The 20,740-nt window shown below is 33.5% G+C and overlaps 1 protein-coding gene across 1 annotated transcript in view; it reads left to right on the top strand.

The window, feature by feature from the left end:
- EYS (eyes shut homolog) overlaps nt 1-20,740 on the top strand; it is a 1,562,674-nt gene that overhangs the window by 562,548 nt on the left and 979,386 nt on the right.

Raw genomic sequence — 20,740 nt, 5'->3', positions numbered from 1 at the left:
CTTGTTACTAAAGAGCTGAAAAATAAAGATTCTGCATATCACATACAAAAAGATTATATTATTATTCATTGTATTTAGGGGTTTTCCTGAAAAGTTGCTAATTTATTAAGTATAAATACTACCCAACAAAATGATTGGATTTTTTTTGTATAAATTACAAATTGGAAATTAGCATTTTCTAAGAAAGCTATTATCCACTCTATATTTGTAATATCTACAGGAAAATTATCAATATTTAATAAAAGTAAGTGTTTAACACCCTTTTGTGTATATATATATGTATGTACATATATATACACACACATATCTACAGGGATTCGATCTGTCAGTTACATACAAATATACAAATCAACATTAGAATTTAATTGCAATGGATATCCATGTTCTTATTGAGTTAAACTTTTGCCAACATTCTCCAAAACTTCCTTAATTTTGATTGTTATTAATAAAACATTTTGTTCATATACTTTCAAAATATAGTATTATTTATAAATTATAAGCATGATTTATCTTACTAATAAAATTATAAAAACACATAAAATATAAACATAATACAGTATATGAAAATACTTTTTAAAATGTTATATTTTTATTGGTCTCTTAAAATATTTGTTTATTTAAAAGTTATTATAACTGATTTATGAGGTACAACTGTAGTCCTTTCTTTATTCTTGAATTTTGCCATAGTAATTGGAAAGTCAACATCTAATTTCAGTTTGTTAAAAAACTTGATTTTAATGACAGACCAAGATGGAAAAGATATATAAGAATAGGTACATAGTTAAACATGAAAAAAGCATATAGATGTAGCATTGCTTGTGGTTACTAAATCATTATAATTGCATTTCAACCATACACACTAAGTGTGCAAATCCTATAGAGAGAAAGGGCAGGAACTGCTGCTGATTTGGTCCTCTTGTCTCTTCCCCTTTCTTTTGCTATAGACACTATTGTGGCCTAATTTTACTGAAATTCACAGTTGCCTGGTTTAAAAAGGTAACTCTTCCTACAGTTAGGGGTTTGTTTGTTTAATTCTTTGGAGACACTTCTGGTAACCGCTGACGATAGCTTTGGCAAGGCTACTCTCCTGTTTCTGCCACTGACTATCCCTTCCTTACTCCATCATGCATGCATCTGTCATCATCTTCTAGCCTGAAGCCAAAGAGGAAAACCTCTGGAGAGGATCCCTTTAAACTGATCTGCATATTTCTTCCACTTCTTTGGATTCTATTGTTGAGGCAGTGAAATAAAATGATTCAGATCTTAGGTCTGAAGCTGCATTCAAATTGTGTCTGAATCGTGTATAAGCACTATAACTTTGGGCTAATTGTGTGAATTTTCTGTGCTTCAGTTTCCTGGGCACTATGAGAAAATAAATATATGGGCATTTAATAGAATGACTTGATATTATTATGAGGTGATCAGGAAAGTCAAAGGGTGATTTTGAAGAAAAGATCTGAAAAAAATATGACGAACTGTGCCAAATGGGGTATCTTTGGTCAAGTTCAGGGAAGAACATGTGTCAAGTAGTTGAAGGAAGAGCATGTTTGGACTGGCAATAGATAAAAAAGGAGGTGAGTAAGGCTAGCATGCAAAATAGGGTCAAGAAGGAATGAGTTCAGAAATCAGGTAGAGAGGCAAATGATAGACCTGGCAGACTATCAAAGACTTTGTTTCTGACTCTGAAAGCAGAAGGATGGCAATAAAGGATTAGAACAGAAGTATGACAAGATATGACTAAAGTTTTATGCTTTCCTGGGGTTTACTTCTTTCTTTGCTCTAAAACATGGTATTCTAATGCAGTGGTATCCTAATCCTGTTTCTCTATGGAAGCTCTTTTAGGACCAAAACTATTCATTATTCATTTTTTGAATCTATAGAGTTGTATATTGCCTGGATTAAAATAGGTGCTCAATAATTATTTGCTGAAGAAATAAATTACAAAAAGAAGAATCACTTAGTCCTGAATTAGTCAGCTGAGTGCAGAAGAAAGGGCTGTGTTCTGAAATTTAATAGATCTGGAGGTATTTTTTTCCCCTCAGAAACACTGGCTTTGGGACTTTAAGACAGTTCTATAATTATTGATTCATTTATCAAAACTTTTTAATTTAATTTTATGAACGAAGGATGGCGTCTCCTAAATTATCTGGGTCTTGGTTTTCTTGTTTTTGCAATGACAACTGTATCTACCTGTAAAGTCCTATTCCCTTTCAAGACATCAAGTTCTAAATTAAGGGTATTGTGAGCCTCAAGTAGTTTTTGGCTTAACTTGCTCAGATGGGCCATTTCCCAGGTATGCTTTAATGAAATTGAAGACTAGAAACCAGCTCCCAATTATTAAAGCTTTAGGCCTATCAAGAAGTCATTAGTTTTATAAAACTTTAAAATGTTTCCTCCCAGTTTGACATGACTAATAATCTTGCAACTACTTTTTCCTTGATATTCTTAAATTGTCTAATTCATAAACCTTAACAAAGCATATACTACATATAAACCTACATCTTATTTTAATATAAAGGACATAGGGACATTTTAAAATGTATGCATTAATTCAGCCACATAAAAACAACTATATTAGTTCCCATCAGATATGCTGTAATATGAATTTAGCCACTAATTATTGAAATATGTATTAAATATTCATGTTCCATTAATAATGTATTATAAAATACATCACGTAAAGGAATATGTGATATATTTATTGTGGCATTTGGGAGAGTTATCTTGAGGCTACAGACTAATTTAAAATATCATTCTTGAAAACAGCGATATATTCTATTCATGACCTACTTTTACTGGGCTCCTCTGAAAATTTCCTACACTATTTTTAGTGCCTTGAGGGATTAAGGTGGGATTTAAACTAAGATCATTTCTCCATAATCATTGCACATTATGGTAGCATGTTGAAATAATAATAAAATTTAGCATTGCCATATTTTAGTGGAGGGAAAGAATAAGCTTACAGCATATTATCTTTATTGCCCATTCCAGAATAGAAAGTCTCCACATAATTCTGTTTTAATTTCTGCAATGAAAAATTAAACAAAATCTGTCATTTATTTTCCTTGAAGAATTTTTGACAATATAGAATCAGCTGGGACAGCAGGGGTTTGGTGGTTTCCCTGAGGACTCTGGGGCTCTTACTATGATGACACGTCAAAGCAACGTCTGCAACATGGTTGACGTCATCATCAGTTGAAAGTAATTTGCTATGGCCCCAACCATGGCAGCTTTAGGAAATTTCAAAATTGTAATTAATCCATGATTATTAAGTAATCTAGGTAATTGTATATCTTTGAAAATATTCTTTAATATCCCAGTGATTATATTGCTTATTTTTATATTGTATAACAAAAAGGGTCCTTTATTTTTATTATGTATATATTAACAATAACTATTTTGCTCAAATTTTTGACCTTGGTCTTCATGGGTTAATTATTTTTCCTCATTTCCCTTAATGTGTCTTGTACTATTTCTGGTATAATTGAGCTCCCAGGACCTACCTGTCAACAACTGATCTTGCTTTCACTCTTAACTACAGTCAGATGCTGAAAACCTTGAAAAGCTCACAGCTTGAGCCAGTGTCTGCTGGTAAGCTCCTTTTAAATAATCTAATAATTAGCTTTTCATCAATTTTTGCCTCCTTTGTCTTACCTCTCCAACAGTTGGTGACGTGACATATGTATAAGGTCTGGCACAAATAACGCCCGTTTTTATTCCAAAATATTTTATTACAAAATCATAAGTATGTAATTCTGCAACATACAACACCATACTCAAGCACATCATATGACATTTTAGGTGAAATATTCAAATTAAGACTATAAATTATTACACCCATATTGTTACCTTACCAACCACACTCAAGCAGGCCTCACTACTGCCGGTCCCTATACATATATAATGTTTATCTTAATTGTGGAAGATACACTGATTTTACTTTTATCTCTGTTCTCACCTTTATTAATAAAATCATAATATCCTATAAGGCAAAATGTGGTCCCTTAACGGGCTGCTTAGGATCACCTGGCACCTTTGTAGAAAAGCAAATGCACAGGCCCCATCTCAGAACATTGAATCAAAAACTCTGGAGAAAGGTCCCAAACCCTTAAGCCTTCCACATAATTCAATTAACACCAAAGTTTGAGAATCACAGCCATTAGGATGTTTATGTCATCTATAATTTTAAATGTACTCTTCCAACTTCACTGGGTTTGGCTTTGATTTCTTCATTTGCATATGCTCTGATTTGAAATTGCTTTCCGGCATCCAAGCAATATTCTCACCTTTAACACCACTGCGGGACTCTTTGCTACCAAATATTGTCAATAGTCAGCATTCTTCACTATTCTGTACTGCCAGTGAAGATGACATTTAAAGTAAATTCTTTCCTAGGACCTTAGGTGAATGCTAAAGGTCCAGCTTTCATCTTTCTCAGGCAAGGCTCAGAGAGACATTCCTAATTTATGTACTCTCCCTTTAAATTCTTAGCCCCAAAAGCCAAAAAAAAAAAAAAAAAATCCAGAGTATAATGTATCTTGTAATCAGATTCAATCTATTAGATGTCAATAAAGAAGTCATTGTGATTCCCCCTTTTTTCAAAGAAAATTGTCACCTAGCTCTCTACTTACATCAGCCGTGCTAAGTTCACCACAATTTGGGGACTTGAGCTTTTAATTAATATAGTAATATGGCTTTATTGACACATGTGGGGAAATTTATTTTTAATCTCATTTCAATTTCATATTGACTATTTCGTATAATTGTTGAAACACATTAGTGACAGAATTATAACTCTCTTTTTTCTGCACATGAATGAAGATGGATTTCATAATGTATAATAAAGACTAGTTGATAAAGATGGTTATGCTAAAATCAGGGATTTGCATTATAAAATATTCCAGTACTATAAAATTATATGCCACACCACTTAGAACATGCCTCATTTTATATTCTTCACATATTGATTTTTAAACCTCTGCCAAGAAATGTCCCCAGAAAAGCAGCTGTTCATTACAACTGAACATGTCCGATTTGACAGCTTCTTTTACCATCATGAGATTTTCAGTAATAATTATTTGTATTCTTAGTGTTTTTTTTTTTAACTTTTAAAGATGCGTATGTGCCCTGACTGGTGTGGCTCAGTAAGTTGGACTTTGTCCTGCAAAGTGAAATGTCACCAGTGTGATTCCTGGTCAGGGCACATGCCTGGGTTGCAGGTCTCTGGACAGGGCATTTATGGCTGGCAACTGATTGATGTATCTCTTTCTCTCTCTCTCCCAACTCTTTCTCTCTCTCCCAACTCTTTCTCTGTCTCCCTCTGTTCCCTTCTCTCTAAAAATAAAAATAAATGAAACCTTTAAAAAATTAAAAATTGCATATGCATCACTATAATTTATTTAATAAGTATAAAGATAGCCAAATATTATTTTCACATTAGTTTACTTTAAAATATTACTTGATCTTAATACAATTATATATCTATAGATGTCACTTAAAATATGGCCTAAAATATTTGATCCAATTTGTTTTTAAAAAGATTCTAATAACATATAAACACTCCCCAAGTTTCAATACAATATTTAGTCCAATTAAGTAAATATTATTTAGCAAAATATCAACTTAAATGATATTACTGAATGATTATGCTTTGCTTAATAAATTTTTTTAAATTGCAAAATAGGAAAATCAAAAGGAAGGATTTCTAGGAGCTCATCCAGCAAAAGATTGTTACAGAACTTTATTCTGAAGCTTCTCTGATTCCATTAGTCCTTTATTTACATGCAGTACCTACTTTAGCTTAACCACGTTTGCAGTAAATGACCATTTGTTAATGATGAGTTCTCCTGTTTGGTTTTTTTATTGTTGTTGTTTTGTTTTTTAAGGAAAATTGTTTCTGTGAATGTGATATATGTGAGCAAAGTTAGAATTGCAATAGCAATAGAAAAATTATTTTAAAATAAAGAAAATCTTAATAGATGTCTCCATCTCACATATTCTAGAAACACACAATTTCCAAGTGATCAGAAAGCTTTCCTTTTGGGATATATTTCTTAAGTTATTTCACAGAATAGAATAATTGTTGCTTTGAATCCTAAACCATATATTATTTCTAGTCATGTACTTTTTTATAAGGAAAGTTGATGCTTCCACACAAACTAATACACACGGGCATTGTCAAATACAAAATTATCATTATGTCTTATTCAGTAAGTGGTACAATTTTAATCAGCCATAGAAAACTCAGATAGATATTTGGGTGAGTAGCTAAATGATAATAAAGTGTGTGTGGCTCCCTACCCAATCTCAAATGCCACTTTCAAAGAAATAAAATGATTTGTACTTGGCATATTTTATAAAATTATATGAAAGATGAAATTGTTAATTCTGCCTTTTATTCTTGGAAAAACTGGTTTCTAGCAAGTTTAACTATTAACCTGCTGAATTTTTTTCTTCTATTAAATAGACTGAATAATAAACTTTAGAATTAAACAATTTTAAACCAATACACATGCCAAAATGTTAACTCAACATAGTACTCTCACCCATAAAACTATCACCCTTGTATGTGAAGTCAATCTTATTTAATTCAATTCATAATTGTTAAGGACTTACATATAAAAAAGGTTTGGTTCTTTTTGCTGTGGGATATACATGGACTCAAAAAATATTAATTAGGTAAGCCTCAATAAGCTTTTGAATTATGGGAAAATTGATAGAGAGTGATGTTACACAATTAATAGCAATTTAAAATAGAGTGTAATATGTATCAAATAAGAAAAAAGTGTGCAGACTTTTGCAGGCTGAAGAAGAAAGCACAATTCTCTCGTCCAGAAATTTTTGACTTTCGTAAAAAAATAGCAATAGAATATTGGAGCAGAGTCACTTCAATGGCAAATACTGAAGGGTATAAATACCTTTCACGATGGCGTCAAATAGAAGATTTTGAGAGGCCAACTCCAGATATGCTGACTCAGATATTCTTGGCCAGGCCCCGGGACCCATTTGTAAGAAGCACCTCAGGTGATTCAGATCAAGTGGCCCTTTGAGACCATAGGAGTTGCTTTAGATTTGACATTAGCAGGACTTTTTTTTTCCTTTAACCAATGTAAATTAACATATTAATCTTTAAGTTATAATTTCTGTCCTATTTTTCTTTCTTTGGGTTAACTTACCCAGAATCTGTTTCTGTTGCTTGTGATTTAGGATGTAGCATATATAATTTCTGAACCGATCTGGATCCTTAAGACTTTTTAAAAATTTAATGTTTTTAAGACTTAAATGCTTTGCTTATATACATGTGAATCCTTATGAATTCTTAAAAAGCTCATATACAGTGTGGGAAAAATGTAGGCTTACATTTGAGAATGCAAAACACAGAGTTTATTCTCATATTACTTCATTACTATAGGTAAACTGTATTTATTTTCTTTACTTTTTATTGAATTTATAGGTTGATTGGTTAATAAAATTATGTAGGTTTCAGGTGTACAATTCTGTAATACAGTATCTTTATATTATATTGTGTGGTCACCACCCCAAGTCAAGTCTCATCTATCACCCTTTGTCACCCCTTTACCCTCCTCTACCTCCCAACTCCCTCCTTTCCCTCTGGTAATCACTATATTGTTGTCTGTATCTGTGAGTTGCTTTTTTTGGGGGGGGGGGGTGCTTAATCCCTTCACCTTTTCACCCAGCCCCCAACTCCCCTCCCCTCTGACAGCTGTCTGTCTTTCTATGTACCTATGAGTCCATTTCTATTTTGTTGTTAGTTTAGATTTTACATCCTAATAGGATGTATAGAAGCACCTAATAGATTTTACATGAGTGAAATCACATTATACTTGTCTTTCTCTGACGAACTTACTTCACTTAGCAAAATAGTCTCCAAGTCCATCTATGCAGTAGCAAAAGGTAACATCTGGTTATTTTTTTACAGCCAAGTAGGATTTCTTCATGTAAATGTACCACAGCTTTTTTATTCAGTCATTTACTGATGGACAATTAGGCTGCTTCCAAGTCTTGGCTATTGTAATTAATGCTGAAGTGAACATAGAAGTCCATATATTCTTTTGAATTAGTGTTTCTTGCTTCTTTGGGTATATTCCCAAAGTGAAATTATTGCCAGGGGAAATAGGGTTCTCCCATGGCATCACAGGAAAAGCATTCCAAGGATACATGCACAGGAGGATTTGAGGTATAGTGGTGAGATTTATTGGAGTGAAACAAAGAACTGCCCCAAGGTGCACCATACCTGATGTCTCAACCAGGAACAGGTGGCTCCATCTTACTGTAGAAGAAGTCCAGCCTCTGTGGCTGTAGGCCTGCAGTTGACATCACCAAGCTCAGGAGGAATAGGACCCAGAGCTGCTACACCATTAGCCTGGAATCTGAGGCTCCAGTAGTCCAGCACAGCCTCTGTTCCCATCTGACTAGCAATCTGTGCTGTGTTTCTGCCTGTGCAGCTGCTAAAGAGAGAGAACAAGTGAGACTTGGGCCTTTGTTAATCTTCAATTATATTTCCTGGGGTTTAGGAGAGAGCAGGCTTTCTTTCAAAATATCCAGTCTCTTTCCTGGCTCTTCCTGTGGCTGTGCTGGTGCTTCCCCCTATCCAATCCCTTTCATGCATCTTCCGGGATTTCATGTCCTGATCCTATCTGACCTTTTTTTCCAGATTTTCCTCCCCATTATGGTTCCTACTATGCATGCTTCAAAATTCTGCTTCATCATCTGGCTTCTACTGTGCATGCGTCAGCAGAGGAATTTCCCCTTGGTGTTTATCCCTCTTCTCGTTATTCTGGGAAAATTCTGGCAACATGTGCTGGTTGATTTCTGAGGAGACTGGAAAACTGGTATTTCTTGCCTACTAGGAAATTAACTTTGGCAGAGATCGTGCGGTCCTCTGTGGTAACTGTGAATATAATTATCTTTAGAGCATTTCACTCCAAAACTGTTTGTAAACTTTATAAGTCAAAATTTAGTCATTAATGCCTGTTTCCTTTATATATATATCACAATGTTTATTGATTTTGTTCAATTAAAATACATCAAGACCAACTTATGTGCTTGATGAATAAATATTAACTATTATGACATAAGGCTTTTGTTTTTACAAATATTTTGCCTCACAAACTGGGGGAAGGGATTAGAAGCAAAGGAAAATTTAACAATTGCTCTTCTAAGAAAAACTACACATTGCAAACCACTTACTGTGTTCCCAGCTGTCATTTCAGAAAATAATTTCATTAAACAGGAATTCACAAGTCCCTAGGAATGCTTTCAAAAGCTGGTGGGAATATTTGGCACAACAGTTTGTCCTTGTTAATACCTGGCTCTTCTAGGAATTATAAATAGAGGAATAAAAAAAGATAATTTTAAGACTGTAAAAGTTAGTAGAGATTACCTAGTCCAAATGTACTGATGTAAAAGTTAAGACCAATTATGACTGGTTAGGTGAGTTACTCAGTAGCCTGCGTATAGTGACATTCTAGACCAATCAAACAATCAAATATCCTGACTCTTCTTGGGATATTACTCATCTCTCCATTTATATTACATTCGTAATGTAAGTAGTTTAATATATGTAGAAAATATTTACTTATGGATAGAATAAAAACATAAGCCTTCATTGACTGACTCCACAAGAAGAGGAGGAAGAGGAGGAAAAGGAGAAATGGGGAAGAAGGATGGGAGGGGAAGAGGGAGAAGAGGAGGAAGAAAAACAAAAAAAAAGCAAAAAAGGAACACCTACAGCTTATTATCCTAAGTAAAGAGGAGTACTGATCAAATCAATAATATTAAATTCTAGAATGGCAAACACATTTTGGAGGATTTGTTTTCATAATGAATGAAATTTGAGATTAACAAATTTCCTTCTTGGAATTGTTACTGGGCTTGTCAATCCCAACTTGCTGATGATGAGAGATTAGAAATTGTAGTTTACTCTTTTCTAAACATTGTTATGCCTTCCTAGCCCTTCTCACCCAATGCTTGCTGAGTTCTTGGTTACAACACCTGTGGCTAAGTTATTCACCTTTATTACTGTTGGTTTCCACTGCAAAGGTGGCCTATTAGCCTATAATAAAATCATGATAGCTAACCATGAGACAAAACAGTCCACCTATCAGAGAACTAGAACTTACAGGATTACAAAGCATTCAATAGTTACGGTTGTAAGAGATGAATATGGTTCACACTGCGGCTCTCTAATCAGTGTTCTTCTAACTAGAATTCCTCTTTGCAATTGCTAGGAAAGAATTATGCTCTAAAAAAGGAAAATATACAGAAACACCATAATATGTAACATTTGCTGAAGGGTGTTTCTTTAACTCTGATAATTAGCTTTAGTCAAACATGATTAAATTTGATTTTTATATATATAATTAATGTGGAAGTTCCATAATATATACTGTATGCATATATAATTATATATGCTAGATATACCTATAATTATATGCAATATATCCACATAGCATTGCATATAAATGTTCTCTGTTTAACCTAAAAAAAACTTCTACATAATCTTATAGCATTTAAAATAAAAATCCTAATAATTTAAAATATTATCAAGAGCCATAAGCTTTAAGAACATAAAACAGTCAAACCAGGTTTAAAGACATGTTCAAAATATCTTCATATTACCTAATATTAATTATTTTACTTCACCAGGTGGCCAAATGACCTATTGTAAGGAGGCTGAGTAGTATCTAATACAATAGGCGAATATTACATTATTTGTTTAGTACTTGCTTCTACTTCTGCTATTAGAAAGCCTACCTTACTCCTCTGCTTTTATAGATGCTTGTTTGACTTGGGGTCACTATGCCAGAAGAGTTTTGTACTGTGGTTTAAAAACTTTCAGATACACTGATTAACATAAAGCTCAAGGCTCGAATATCCCATGACAGCATCCTGCAGCCAACGCAGTGGTTTTTACTCCCTCTACTCTCTATCACTAGGAAGCTCAGGGAGGATGAGCATTGTCCATACCTGATCTCAAGATGATCTGTAGATTTAGAGCAGTTCTCTTTATTCCATGCATGCATATAAGAATATTTATCCTTGTAACATTGGTTTTAAAGTGATTAATGTTGGTTATATTGTTAACATCATGGATAATACTATTGGTGTCAACTAGAACCATCTAGCAACGTTCTTATATACAGAGGAAAAAAGAATACAGGAATTCACATATAAAGTGAATTATTTAATGCACATAATTTGAATATTACCTCAACACTTTCAGGTTGTCAAAATGGTATATTTCAGCTAATATATTTCTGAATTTATTGATTTTTTAAAACTCATTTGGGAATACCGGACAGGGCTTTTGAGTCATGAGTTCTAATTCCAGTTTTACCATTAACTAGTTATAGTAGCTTGAGCAATTTACATAACCTCCAGAGATTCAATTTTTTGTTATTATGAAATGTAGGCTGGGCCCTGACTGGTGTGGCTCAGTGGATTGAGCGCTGGCCTTCAAACCAAAGGATTGCTGGTTCGATTCCCACTCAGGTCATGTGCCTGGGTTGCAAGCTAGGTCCCCAGTAGGGGGGCGCGTGAGAGTCAGCCACACATTGATGTTTCTCTACCTCTCTTTCTCACTCCCTTCCCCTCTATAAAAATAAATAAATAAAATATTTTTAAAAATAAATAAAATGAAGTAGGTTGGGGGGATCAGTGGTTTTCAATCTGTGTTTTGAGACTTGCTGGGGCGGTGGTGGGAGTAACGGTGTCTCAGAGAGTGGGAGTGGCACAAGGAGCCGAGGGGCAGGATTCTGGGCCTTTATTCCCTCAGTCAGAGCAGGTCTGCTTTGCTCTGCTTTGTGCACCTGGGGAAAATGTGTTTTCCCCACATTTGGGACATTGGGAGAATGTGTTTGTATAAGGGTTTCTTAATGAAAATTAAAAATAAATATTTTTAAACTACTGGACCAAATACTCTAATGTTGAAGATAGCTTTGGACAATAAAAGAAACACTTAAAATTCTGTGAGCTTTCTAGTATGTTAGAAAACAGTATGAGAAAATGAACTATATAGCATTCTTCTGTGGAATATTTTAGAAAAAGCCTGATGGGGAGGTAAAAGTGATTTTTACTTCTTCCTGTGCTTGCATTTTCATTATCTGGACTTTTAGACCAAAAAATAGTTGTCCCAAACATCTAAACTATGTGTAGCAGAATTGTATTCATATTCTGGCATCTTTATGTTTGTGATAGTCTCTCAGAAAATTGTATGTTTGTATTAAATATTTCATACGTCCCGGGGATAGAACTTTGGGTAATAGACTAAACCCCCAGCAATTAAACTGAGTCAGTATGGGAGGAAAGCCCTGTTCAAGACATAAGAAATGGGTTTGAAGAGTAAACATCGATGGCTGATGAGTTATTTTCTTATGGTAACTCTATTATTAGTAATGAATAAAATTCCAGTACTGTATCCTAAGCCCCTTTATTCAAGTTTTAAACCCTTTCTGGAAAAAAGAAACTTTTAAAGGTAAGGGACCCTTAGGAAAGCATCACAAATAATTTATGAAGGTAAGGCATGCAATAAAAAGAACTAAAACACAAGGAATAAATTGTTAATAGAGAGTGTAGGTAGAAAATAATACAATGGACAAACAGCTGACATTATTTTGACAAATGTAATATTAATATGAATATTTTTCATAGATTGGAATACAGAAAATAAATCTAGTGGAAATTTGCCTTAATGTTCTTCATTTAGAGTAGACACTAAGATACTAATTTGCTCCTCTTACTACTAACAAACAAATTTTTTACATGAAAACAGTGACTAAGTTTTTTCAAGGTTTATATTTCTTTACAAAGTGTTTTTAAAAGGTACTGACACTATGAATATTTATACACTATGATATCTACATCTAATGTGGTTTTTCATAGTTTTTATATTACATTTTTCCATGTTAAAGAAATTGTGTTTTTCTAAAACAGTTCTGCCTTGAATGTATTCCTCAGTCCAACATGTATTTTTATTGTCTTATTTCAATATATGTTTAATGAAATTCAGCATTTATAACTTTTTACACAAATTGTTTTTAAATATTCCATTAACTTTCTGTCAAAATAATATATATTATTTCATTTTAGGTTTAAAGTACCAAGCTAAATCATTTCTCCAGCTGAAAGAAATCATATTAACATATTTTTGTTTGTCATAAAGAATAAGGATTACTATATTTTTAATCCTGAATATTGTTATATCCAGTATTTGGTAATCTTAATGCCAATGGTCAATTTTATAACTCTTTATAAATTAAAATTAGTACTTAAAATAACTTTAAAAGAGAATAATAAGACAGAATGTAGTCCTTTATTTTTACAAAAACAGAGTTCACTATGGATTTTACTTCATTTTTTTATTTTATTAAAGAAGAAGGAAATCTTTATCCTTCTTATAATCACATGAGTAATGAATCAGAAAAAAACACAATTTAAAAATTTTATTTGTTTTATTCTTTCAGTGTATATCTGAATTTTCAGGACTCTAAAAGTAAGTCTCATAGGATATATTTTAGTAAGATACATTTTGTGACTAAACTGAATCAAATATAATGATCTTACTATGTAAATACTTCTTGTAAAGAAACCAATACAATTTTTCTTTAATTTGGATTTTCAATCCTCATTTATAGACCTGGTTTTAGTTGATTGTAATTGAAGGGTTTTTTAAAGGTATTCTGAAGTATATGTTTTCTGGTTAGGAAAATGAGATGCTATTGGTCTATGGGTTCTTATTCCCACCATTAGGAAGTAAGTTGTCAGCCTTGATACTCCTTGAAAGGCAATGTTTCTTTGTTCTTTGGCTGCCTTTAAGATTTATTCTTTACCTTTCATCATCAGCAGTTCTATGCTAGCTAATCTCTTTTGCAATAATCCATCACAGGTCTGGAGAACTTTCTGTATCAGTGGTTATTGTCTTCTGTTATTTTTGGACAATACTCAGGCAGCACTTTTCAAATTATTCTTCTTATTCAATCTCTCTTTTCTTTTTTGTTATACCAATTAAACATCTATTGGTTCTTTTCATGTTTTTCCTTAGTTCTTATTTTGTTTTCTGGTGCACTTTGATTGGATATTTACTGATAATCTTCTCTGATACAATTTCTGTTATTAATCTTGGATTAACATAAATAATGGATTAAATTCTTAAATTTCAATTATTATCATTTTAATAATGATAATTTGTATGTCTTTGAGTGTTTCTATTATAGCAGGTTTCTAGTGAAATTTCCTATCTTGCTTTCTATGTTTTTGCATATGTCAATCATAGTTATTTAAAAATATTCAATAACCACAAAATCTTGTTAAGTCTATCTGTTCTGTATGATTTTTTCTTTTCATGAATTTTGGTCCTCAGCATTTCTAATTCCTTATTTAGTGCCAAACATTTTGTGCCAGATATTGAAAAATTCTACTTACTGTTAACCTCCTCCAAAGATCACTTAGTTTTCTCTGGTAGACAAATAGAGTACAGATAGATGGCCTCATTTCAGTTGAGTGAGGTTTTAGTATGACCTGGGTTGGTGTTTTTGCTAATTTGTCCTTATTTCTAGATTTTGGCCTTTTGAGTTCTCAGCTGAAAGTCAGAAGTGTTTAGCAGGACCATTCCATCTCACAGGCTGTAAACTCCAACTTCTGCCTTTTCTGCACCACAAGACTGCTGAATCTTTGTGATTCAGTTTAGCTGCTTTCTGCTTGCACTGGGCAGTTACACCCTGAGGAATAAATGTCTTCAAAATGTCGCTCACAAAGTTTGGGCTTGCTTCTCTTCTCTTTTCTTCATGGGCCTATCTCCTTGACAAAGCTAAATGCCAATATCTTATTTTCATTCTAGGGAGATTGCTGAAAGCTCCAGGTACTTCTTTTTGCTTACTTTTTTGTGAGTTTTTTTAATTCGTTAAACTTAGTTGGTATACAATATTATATCAGGTATAAAATATGGTATTTTGATATTTTTATATCTTACAATGTGATTATCCTACTAGTCCTGGTAATCACCTGTCATTGTATAAACATCATATATATTATTGACTGTATTCCCCTTTACCTTTCCCATCTTCTTTCCCTCTCTTTCCCTTATAGCCATTATACCTCTGGTCTCTTTCTATGAGTCTGTTTTTGTTTTATTTTGTTTATTCACTTTTTCATTTTCTTTTGTTTAGATTCCATATATAAGTGAAACCATATGGTATTTCTATTTCTCTGAAATTTCACTTAGCATAATACCCTCTAGGTCCATCCAGGTTGCTGCAAATGGGAAGGTTTCATTTTTTATTGCTGTATAATATTCCAACACACACACAAGATGTCTGTCTGTAAAAAGTCCAGTCATTATTAATATAACAAGAACAGTTTATGCAACACTGATGTAACCTGGCATCCAGGGAGAATGGACTGCAATGCGCATAGATGAATAATGACAACTTCACTGTGTTAGTCAGTGGAGGCAGTAGATACCATTGAGTGAGCATGTGTATGGTGTGGCCATTTCATTCAAAATGCCGTCCCATTGAGCAAGTAGAACAACACAACTGCATCAAATTTTGCATTAAGCTTGAACATTTCTCTGTCGAAACTATTCAGATAATTCAGAAAGCTGCAGCTATGGGTAACTGGTGATTGATAGCTTCATCATGACAATATGCCCACTCATGTATCACATTTCATGAGCTTTTTGGTTAAACATCAAATCACCCAGGTGACTCAGCCCCACTACAGCACAGATTTGGTGCCTTGAAACTTCTGGCTGTTCCAAAACTAAAATCACCTTTGAAAGGGAACAGATTTTAGACTGTTGATAAGATTCAGAAAAATATGATGGGGAAGCTGATAGTGACTGAGAAAACTGTGTGAAGTCTCAAGGTACCTACTTTGAAGGGGACTGAGGTGTCATTGTCTTATGTACAATGTTTCTTGTATCTTGTAGTTTCTTCAATAAATGTTTCATATTACATGGCTGGATATCTTCTGGACAAATTAGGATATTTATACACACACACATATATATTTCTGGAGTCACCTGGGTGATTTGATGTTTAACAAAAAAACTCATGAAATGTGATTCATGAGTGGGCACATTGTCACGATGAAGCTGCCAATCACCAGTTGCCCATAGCGGCAGCCTTCTGAATTACCTGAATAGTTTCCATGGAGGAATGTGCAAGCTCATTGCAAAATCTGATGCAGTTTCCTTGCTCTACTCACCCAATGCAATGGCGTTTTGAATGCGACAGCTACACAGTACTCATGCTCACTAATGGTGTCTATATATATAGACACCTTTGAGTGTCTATATATACATGTATATATATCTTCTTTATTTATTCAACTACTGATGGATACCTAGGTTGCTTTCATATCTTGGCTATTGTATACAATGTTGAAGTAAGCATAGGGGTGCATATATCTTTTTGAATTAGGGTTTTTGTTTTCTTTGGATAAATATGGAAGCATTTCTTTGGAAATGCTTTTACTTACCTGAATTTAAGTAGGCAAATGTCCTGGCAAAGCAAAGTGTGATCATACCTTAGTTTTGCTTCCCTTCTCTCTGGAACTTAAGAGAATCAGTCTGCCTTGTTTTTTTTTTTTTTTTTCAAGAATTCAACCATTGCTTTACATATTTTATTCAGTTTCCCTCATTGTGTGTGCTAAAATAAATGTTTGGCAGGATTTTTTTTTTGCTAACTTGCGTGGTAAATAGTTTTTATTAATATAAGGACATTTTCATTAATTTCTCATTTGCTAGGGGAATTTTTATAAATGTTGAATTTTATATTTTTCTCTGAGATGATCAAACAATTTTTTTTTGTTAATAGATTTTCTTGTGTTGAAGCATACTTTCATTTCTAGGGGGAGGAGGGCGGAACTAACAGTTTATAATTGACCAAATTTTAAAGACACTGTAAGATTCAATTACTTAAATTTGTTTTCTTGTATTTTCTTTTTTTGTTCTCAAGTGACATCGGCTGAGTTTTCCTTTCTTATTATATTCTTGCCAGGTTTCGATAAGTAGATTTAATAGTCTCAAAAATAAGTTGGGTAGTTTCCTCTCTTCCTTCCTTCCTTCCTTCCTTCCTTCCTCCCTCCCTCCCTCCTTCCCTCCCTCCCACTGTCTCTCTCTCTCTTTTCTTTCTTTTCTTTCTTTCTTTCTTTCTTTCTCTTTCTTTCTTTCTTTCTTTCTTTCTTTCTTTCTTTCTTTCTTTCTTTCTTTCTTTCTTTCTTTCTTTCTTCTTTCCTTTTTTTTCTTTCTTTCTGCACCTACATGACATAAAAATGGATTTAAAAATTTGTAGGTAATTTAATTCAGTGTATGTATTCCTTTTGTCAATCTTCCTCTTTTGGTGCATTTTAAAATGTATATTTGTTTAGCTCTGGCTGGTGTGGCTCAATGGATTGAATACCAGCCTGGGAACCAAAGAATCACTAGTGCAGTTCCCAGTCAGGGCACAAGCCTGGGTTGTGGGCCAAGTCTCCAGTAGGGGGCACATGAGAGGCAACCACACATTGCTGTTTCTCTCCCTCTCTTCATCCCTTCCCTCTCCTCTCTCTAAAAATAAATAACTACAATCTTAAAAGATAAAATGTATTTGTTTAATAATATATTCTATTTTTCACGAATAATTTTCCTTATTTATATGTTCTGAAATTTGTTCACTTCAACTAAGTTTGTTTCTTGTAATTGACACATTGCTAGACTCTCTTCCTCCTCCTCTTTTCTTTGTTGTTCCCCTAGTCTGATGATCTTTACCTTTTAGTAGGTAGCTTAGATTTTTCATGCAAAACAATAATATAAAAATAGATAATTCTGATCCAGTTGTAGTACTTTCTGGAAGTTTTACATTGATCTTATCAGATCTAAACTGGTATGCCTAGAGGTGATTATTGCTGTTAACTAGTAGTAATTATGTGTCACTAAGCTAAGCATGTTACAATCATTATTGCATTTGATGTTCAAAATAAGCTTATGAAGTAGGTATTTTTGGCTCTTCACATATGAAGGCAATGGAGGCTTGGGGAATTTAAATAGGTTACTTAGAGGAATTAAATAGGTTAATGGATGTGGTAGGCAGAATTATAAGATGGTCTCAAGATTTCACCTCTTACTATATCATGCCCTTTACAAATCTCCTCCCCTTAAGTATAGGATGTGTGAATACAATAGGATATTACTACCATAGTAATATTATCTTGAAAAAGAGATTTTACAGATATAACTAAGGTTCCTAATCACTTGACTTTAATTTATCAAATGTATGGTTATCCTGGGTGGGCCTGACCTAATTAGACGGGCCCTTAAAAGAGACAAGTTGCAGCAGCAGACGCTGTGCCGTTGGCCTTGAAGAAGCAAAGGCCACGATAGAAGGAGATGAGGCCACGTGCCAAGGACCTAACAACACCCTCTCGATGCTGAATGCTGTCTGTGCCTCAGCAGTTAGCAAGAATATGAAGACTTCAATTTTATTTCTGAATTAAGTTACATTTCTAATTTAAGTTAGTTTTCTCTAAGTCTTATAGCTACAATGAAATTAATTTTGCTGACAACCATTGAGTTTAGAAAATTAACTCAAGTCTCACATGAGATCATAGCCCACTTAATACCTTGGTTTCAACCTAGTGAGACTCTAAGCAAAGGCCCCTAACCATTCTTGGACACTGACCAACAGAAACTGAGAGAGAGTAAATTGATGTTGTTTAATGTTGCTCAGTCTTGGTAATTTGTTATGCAGCCAGGGAATTTTAGCATACCAAACATGACTAGAAGTTTAATAAGCAACAAGAGTTTATCTCTCAGACTTCACAATTAGTATTCAGAATTACTCTATCCTACTTATTTCAATATATTTTTCACTGATCACAGACATTTAAAACATCTGGCTGTTGACCTAAAAACCTAAACCCTATGTAGTTTATTCTATTGCACTTACCAGACTTGACTGCTTTCTCTTCTATGGCACTGGCTCTGTAGTTCACTGTTCTAGTTCTGGATCCTCGTCTATCATTTTTGTCTCCCCTATCTTCTTACCAAAATATTTTCAAACTATGAGAAATGTTTTATCTGAAGTTTTCAGGAAGAGTAATATCTATGTCATATTAAGAGGTAAAGATCATGTGGCTCCAACTTCATGAATTATGTAAACTTTTACTAATTTCAGTAAATAAATATGTTTTAAATATATTTTCTTTCTCAACAAACCCAGGTCAAAGTATAATTTAATTATTTAATGTCAAGATAATGTGATTTAAAAATAATGTTTTACCTAGAACTATTATTTAAAATTACTGGAATTAACTTTACAATGTTGAATAGGAAAATGCTTTATACTGAGAATATCTACACTCAGAAAAGTGCTTCTGAATCAAGAAAGCAACAGATGACTAGAAATACTTGAACTCTGGGTTAGTTCTAGCTAATATTCATTTCTACTCTTTTCAACATTTGTATTTTTTAATATTTAAGGTTAGAAAAAATCTATTTCCCTCACCCTTTTATGTTTTCTTTTCATACAGATTCCATCATATCTGGAGATCACTGCTGTGATATCTGACACTTTAATGATAAATATACCATTAAATTGATGATAATTTTCTACTAATTCTTAAATTATCAAGAATATATACAAACAATTATTAGCATTCCAGGAACATATGACTTAATGGGAAAAAGATTTGATTGACTTTTTGAATCGCTCATTTTTTCCCAATTACTACTGAGATGTTAAAATAAAAACCAGCAGTAAACTCATGCTTTTGTCTTTACTTTTAAAGTGAACTGTCAGAACATAACTAAAGGGCACCTCAACCCTTCCCACAGATTTCATATACAGGCCATGCATCCTATTCTGCCCTGATGTCCATCACCAAATTGGGTAGTTATCCCTCATTCATCACAACACACACTTGACTTGCCTGTTATAGAATTGCTTCCATTTTAAATAGCAGATTCATAAAACAAAATATAATCACTGCATTTAACTTTTATGTAAGTGCTCTTTTGATGATTACAAAAAAGAAAATGAAAGAAAAAAGCCAAACAACCCAGGACATCTTTGAGAATGTTAGCACACCCATTGAGAAAGTTAAAAATACAAGATGACAGTGTATGAAAAGATTGCTCCTAAAATTCAGCAAACCATGAGTACTGTTACCGAGTACTCTGAGGGAAGAATGAACCCATGTGTCAACAAGGCCAATGTTGACAATGTGCTGGCTCTCATCCCTCTACTTTTCAGCTGCTCACAAGGCATAGAAGATCATTTGGCCGTGTTAAACCAAAGCAGGACACTCGGTGGCAATTCTTATACATTTAAATTATTGTAACCTAAATGTACACACAGGGAACATGAATGTATGTGTTTCTTTGGTTAATGTAATATTTGAAATAACTTTGTTGTCCACCTCTATCAAACATACATAATCCTTGCGCAATCTGTTTTAGGTGCTAACTGCAGCTTTTACCTTCTTTTCCTATTATATTTATTCTTTTTCATTAGTTCAACAAACGTGGATTAAGTATCTACAGGTTGCCAGGACTCCTCAAGATGCTGGGATGTATGAAACTAAACACGTTCTCTAATCTCAGGGAATTCTGCTCTGCGTGTATGTGCATATAACTATGTAAATGTCTTTATTAACAAATGAAGAAACTGAGTTGGCATAATCTGGTAAAGCTCTGCCTAGTAGAAATGTAATGAGACCCATGTGTGATTTAAAATTTTTA

Source organism: Desmodus rotundus, chromosome 11 (assembly GCF_022682495.2).
Source record: "Desmodus rotundus isolate HL8 chromosome 11, HLdesRot8A.1, whole genome shotgun sequence".
In the NCBI taxonomy this organism is placed as follows: domain Eukaryota; kingdom Metazoa; phylum Chordata; class Mammalia; order Chiroptera; family Phyllostomidae; genus Desmodus; species Desmodus rotundus.
This window is presented reverse-complemented; position numbering and strand designations above follow the sequence as displayed.